A 6,000-nucleotide genomic window follows, 5' to 3' on the forward strand; every position below is an offset into this window, starting at 1 on the left:
TTACTAAATTAATTTACATTAACCAATATTTTCTTTTTTATGTTCAGCATGTAACGGTTACATAATAGCCCGGGTAAAATAAAATTCGAAGTATGGTGTAATTGACAAGGTTGACGAGATGATTTCTAGACCAAAAGAAAGAAGCAAAAAACGGCCTACTCAAACCTCTTAACTCGTCGTTTGTTATGTCGTAGTTTTTGTTGCTTATTGATCATGTTCGTTAGTTAGCTTGTGTTTTTGCTCTTGTAGTTGGTTGTTAGATTTTGATTATATTGTGTAGGTTGGTTCGTTTTGTGTTCGGTGATTGGTTTCGTTTGGCTCAGTTATTAGAGTTAACACATACTTAAGTTGGTATAGTTGGTCTGCTCTTTTCAAGCATTTCGTTCGTGTTGTTTGCTTTTTTATCTTGTATCGTTTTCGGGTCCTTCACCTATTGTTGATCTCTTATAAACCAAAGTATCGAACATTCAAGATCGCCATTTTAATCACTGTATATCCAACACTTGCAGTTTGGTTTTTTTTCATTATTTGTAAAAACTTCTAAAACATTAAGAGTACAAACTAACAAAATGCTCAATCGCATATATTGGTGATGAAACAAGTTGTATTATACAAAATTTTCCAGAGATCGATTATTAATGGAGTATCAGATATAGTTGAACTCAAAATCAAGAACACTTGAAACAACAAATTAATAATTTGACCCAAAATATCAAAGGAATAACAGTATTCATTAACTATACCAAAACCTACTAGATACGATCATAAACAACACTTTTATCCTAACAAATCAAAACAATAAACAGCAGTATCATTTTATCTGAGCTCATATATCCAAACAAATTTTACCAGCAAGGTACAATTCAATTATAAACAAAACTAAACGGTAAATTCACCGAGCTTGAACGTTAAGCTCAATCGATATTCTGTACTTCGAACCCATCTTAATTAAGTACTTCAATTCGCTGCCTTATAATTAAACGCGAATAATTGCAAAGCATAGTTCGTCTTCAACGCCCCGAAACGACCAAACCTGAATGTTCATATCTTTCGACAATTTATTTTGTTCCACAAACGCATTCCACATGGTTTTCAACACATAATTAGTCGCCCGACCCATCTGCCATAATGTAAGATTCAAATTCAATTTATGCCTTCTTGAATCGAAAACCGTCACGCTTAAATTTCTGCTATTCCTTTCCATGATCATCTTATCATTTGAATTTAACAGCATGAAATCTGAATATTCTAGTTGTTTCCCAGGCATCAACAACCGTCCTAGATTTGGATCCACATCTGATTTCGTTAGTTTCTTCTTGATGAACAACCTTGCCTGCGTACCACCATTGCTTGCTATAAATTCTTTAACATTATCCACCCTAATAATTAATCCATCACGGATGATCATTCCCAAACTAGGGTTTTCAGAAAACACAACATCAGATACTTCGATCATATTGTTTCTCTCGAGATCCATCATGACATCATCTTCTTGGTGACCAACATTCATCTTATAACAAGAACCAGTTCTTGAATAGTTTTCAAGATTAGGGCTTTTTAAACACCCAGCATAGTTTCTTGAACCAAAGGTTTCAAAATTCTTTAAATCCGTGATGACGTCATCTTCTTGATCGCCAAGGTTCATCTTATTAAAACCATTACCTGGGTTATATCTTGAATACATTCCAGAATTGGGGTTTTCTGAACAACCAACATAATTATTTCTTGAACCCAAAAATTCGATATTTTTTAACTCCGTGATGACGTCATCACCACGCTCACCAACATACATCATCATGGAACTACAACTAGGGTTATATTTATATTTCTTGAATCTTGTAACTTTCTTTTTTTGTTACAAGATTCTACTACTAGGGTTTTAGAAAGTGGTGGTGATTCGAGAGGAACAATTACTGATGAGGGCGATTCTTGATCACGAACACACCTTTTCCCCCCGAATTTGATAACAATTCGCTTTTTAGTTGGAAGATTCTTATTATGAACAGCAGCAGAAATAGGAATGGTATTAGCGAAATTACCAGTCTTTTTTACTTGATTTTGACTACGCAGTTTTGCAAGCATACCCATAACTCTAACTTCAGTAGCAATGTCATCTTTGAAACCCATTAAGGACAAAATCTGTGCGAAGTTCTTCTTACATCTTTTTTCATTTAATCTCTTACTCTTCGCCATTGATTATGATCGATTGAACAGATTATTGATTGATGGAATGAGAACTGAGAGATGGTTTTTTTAAAGGAGTATTACAAATTGGAAATTCAATTATGAGAGAGAAATTGAACTAATGAGATGATTATGAAAGATTGGAGTTTTTCTTGTTTTATTTATTTATGGAAATTAAAGGTTAAAGAATGGTTATACAGATTAACACCCAACGGTATAAAAATATGTACAAAGGCCTCTTTCTAAGAGATTTCTTGAGAAAAGCCCACAAGTCTTGTAAATGGACTCACTTAGTTCAAGCCCATATTTTGTTTTAATTCCCAAACCCATAACGGCATAGCGATTTACAAGCGAGCCAAACCAGGCCATAAGACAAGCAACAACAACCACGACTACTACTAAAAGACTAAACCGTTACACGATCATGAACAAAAGCTAAAAGCTAACCGACTAAACGTATACCATGAACAACTATACCAAGGCAATCACAACAACAACATCATCAACATAACAAAAGAAACAAGCCAAGGGTCTAATGATTCTTGGCACCCGAGTTTACCACTTTACCATCAATCTTGTCGCGCTGAACCTCTTTTTCTGAACGATTATCAAATCTAACGATAATACTGTTAAAATAAGTTGTAGATTTTATTTAATTAATTATGATTGATTAGTTATATTTAAAAGTAATATAACGTTTATATTTGTTGAGGGAATTTTTTGGTATATTAGATTAGGTGGGGAAAACTTTTTAAAAGTAATGTTTTTGTATTACTAATGAAAGTGTTTCTTTTATTTGTTATTGTACACACTTGCAACACAATTGCCTATTTATAGGCCTAGTATGTCGGTTATCTTCATATAGATATTTTGATACATTATTCTAGTAAAGTCTAGTGTATACATTACTTAAATATCTATTAGCACTAATTTTAGAAAACTCTAGAAAAATATTAATGTTTTAACACTCCTCCTTAATATTTTTCGGGGTTACTCCGAGCATGTTGCGTAGGAACTCGAACTTTGGTCTTGGTAGTGCTTTGGTGAAAATATCTGCAACCTGTTCTTCGGTCTTGCAGTATTTTAATTCAATATCTTTTTTGGCTGAAACTTCTCGTAGAAAGTGATACTTGATGTCAATATGTTTTGTTTTACCATGGAACACTGGATTCTTTGCCATCGCGATTGCAGACTTGTTGTCGCAATATATCTTTGTAGCTTCGTCTTGTTTTTCACCCATGTCTTCAAGTATTCTTCTTAGCCATATAGCTTGATTAGCTGAGTTTGCGGCTGCGACGTACTCGGCTTCTGCTGACGATTGTGCCACCGTTTCTTGTTTCTTTGATGCCCAAGAAAAGACACCAGATCCAAGTGTGAATGTGTATCCTGAAGTACTTTTCATGTCATCCACCGATCCGGCCCAATCGCTATCTGTGTATCCATAAAGCTTCGAGTCTATTGTGGGCTTGTACCATATTCCATAGTCCATGGTACCTTGCAAGTATCTTAGTATCCTTTTAGAAGCTCCGTAATGTATTTGAGTAGGGTTTTGCATGTACCTGGATAGTAGACTGGTTGCGTACATGATATCTGGTCTTGTAGCTGTTAGATATAGTAGACTTCCAATGAGACTTCTGAATCTTGAAGCATTCGCTTTCTCCGATCCATCTTCTTGTCTCATCTTCTCATTGACAACTAGTGGCGTCGCGACGGTTTTACAACCGTATAGTTTAAACTTTTTCAGGAGATTTTCTGTGTATTTCTTTTGGCATATGAAGATGCCTTCCTTTTCTTGACTGATTTCGATGCCAAGAAAATAGCGCATCAAACCAAGGTCGCTCATCTCAAACGTTTTCATCATGTCTTCTTTAAACTCTTGTATCATTCTCTCATTGTTTCCCGTATATATAAGATCATCGACATACAAGGAAAGAATGAGAGTGTCAGAGTTACCTTGGGTTTTGATGTAGAGTGTGGGCTCACTTTGACTCCTCCTGAACCCTGAACTTGTGAAGTAGCTGTCAATGCAGCTATACCATGCGCGTGGCGCTTGTTTAAGTCCATATAAGGCTTTCTTTAGTTTTAGGACTTGATTTTCTTTTCCTTTCTGAATGAACCCTTGTGGTTGTTCTACGTATATTTCTTCTTCGAGATACCCATTTAGAAAGGCTGATTTCACATCTAATTGGTGAATCTTCCACCTTCGTTGAGCTGCTAATGCCACAAGAGCTCTTATAGTATCCAATCGTGCTACGGGTGCGAAAGTTTCGTTGTAGTCGACTCCAGACTGTTGTGAATAGCCTTTAGCTACTAGCCTTGCTTTATGTTTTTGTATAGAAACATCAGGATTGAGCTTTGTTTTGTAAACCCACTTTACTCCAATGATTTCTTTATTTTCTGGAGGATCAACTAACTCCCATGTGTTGTTTTTCTCGATCATTCTTATTTCTTCGTTCATAGCAGTCACCCATTTTTCATCTTTGGCTGCAACTTCATAGCTTTCAGGTTCTATAGTTGTAAAGTTACAAGTCTCGTATATCTCTGCTAACGCTTTGACTCTTCCAGGTGTTGACTCTGGACTTGACTCGTCTTGCGCCAAAGGTAATCTTGTTGATGGAGAAGTTGGTGTAGCAGGGCTTGTTTCACCGGTACTTTCCTGTTGTTCAGAATGCTCCATTTGTAATGGTTGTTGTGCTGGAGTTTCTATAGATATTCGCGGAAGATATGTTTGTCTTTCAACTTTGTCTTTCTCCCAGTTCCAAGAAGCATCTTCATCAAACTCTACGTCTCGGCTGATCACGATGTTATTAGTCTTCAGGTTATATACTCGGTAGCCTTTAGACTGTGTGCTGTAGCCCAAGAATATTCCTTTTTCTGATTTTTCTTGGAGCTTGTGACGTTTCTCCTTAGGAACGTGGATGTAGCAAATACTCCCAAATACTCGCAGATGTTTCGCTGACGGTTTCCTTCCACTCCATGCCTCTATCGGAGTCTTGTTTTCTACAGGTTTCGTGGGACATCGATTTAGTATATATACAGCTGTGTATACAGCTTCAGCCCAGAAACTGTTTGGAAGGCCTTTTTCGTGTATCATTGTTTTGGCCATTTCCACTACAGTTCTATTTTTGCGTTCAGAGACGCCATTTTGCTCAGGAGCGTAACCAACAGTGAGTTGACGTTTAACTCCTTCATCGTCACAAAATTTATTAAACTGTGTAGAGGTATATTCTTTTCCTCTATCACTCCTTAGCGTTTTTATATAATGGCCACTGCTTTTTTCTACGAAGTTCTTAAACTTCTTGAATATCGTAAATACTTCCGATTTTTCACGCATGAAATAAACCCACGTCATTCTAGAATAGTCATCGATGAAGAGAATAAAGTACCTGTTTTGGTTAAGTGACGGGGTCCTCATTGGTCCACAAACGTCAGTGTGCACCAGCTCCAGTATACCTTTCGCTCTCCAGGCTTTGTCACGAGGGAAAGGTTTTCGATGTTGCTTGCCCATCATACAGCTTTCACACGTGTCAGTGATTTCTTCTATGTTCAGCAAGTCTCTCATCATATTCTTCTGTTGGAGGATTTTTAGTGCGTGAAAGTTAAAGTGGCCAAATCTTCGATGCCATAGCCATGATTCTTCAACTTGAACTTTCATGGCTGTGTCTCTGATATAGTTCCAGCGAAGCGGAAAGTTGCGGTTCTCCATTGGCACTTCAGCTATTAATTTGTAGTTGTTTTTCTTGTCACGAATAACACATGAATTTTCTTCAAAGAGTAAAGAGTAGCCATGCTCCATCATTTGTCCAACACTTAGCA

The sequence above is a fragment of the Rutidosis leptorrhynchoides genome, chromosome 6 (genome assembly GCF_046630445.1).
Source record: "Rutidosis leptorrhynchoides isolate AG116_Rl617_1_P2 chromosome 6, CSIRO_AGI_Rlap_v1, whole genome shotgun sequence".
Lineage (NCBI taxonomy): Eukaryota > Viridiplantae > Streptophyta > Magnoliopsida > Asterales > Asteraceae > Rutidosis > Rutidosis leptorrhynchoides.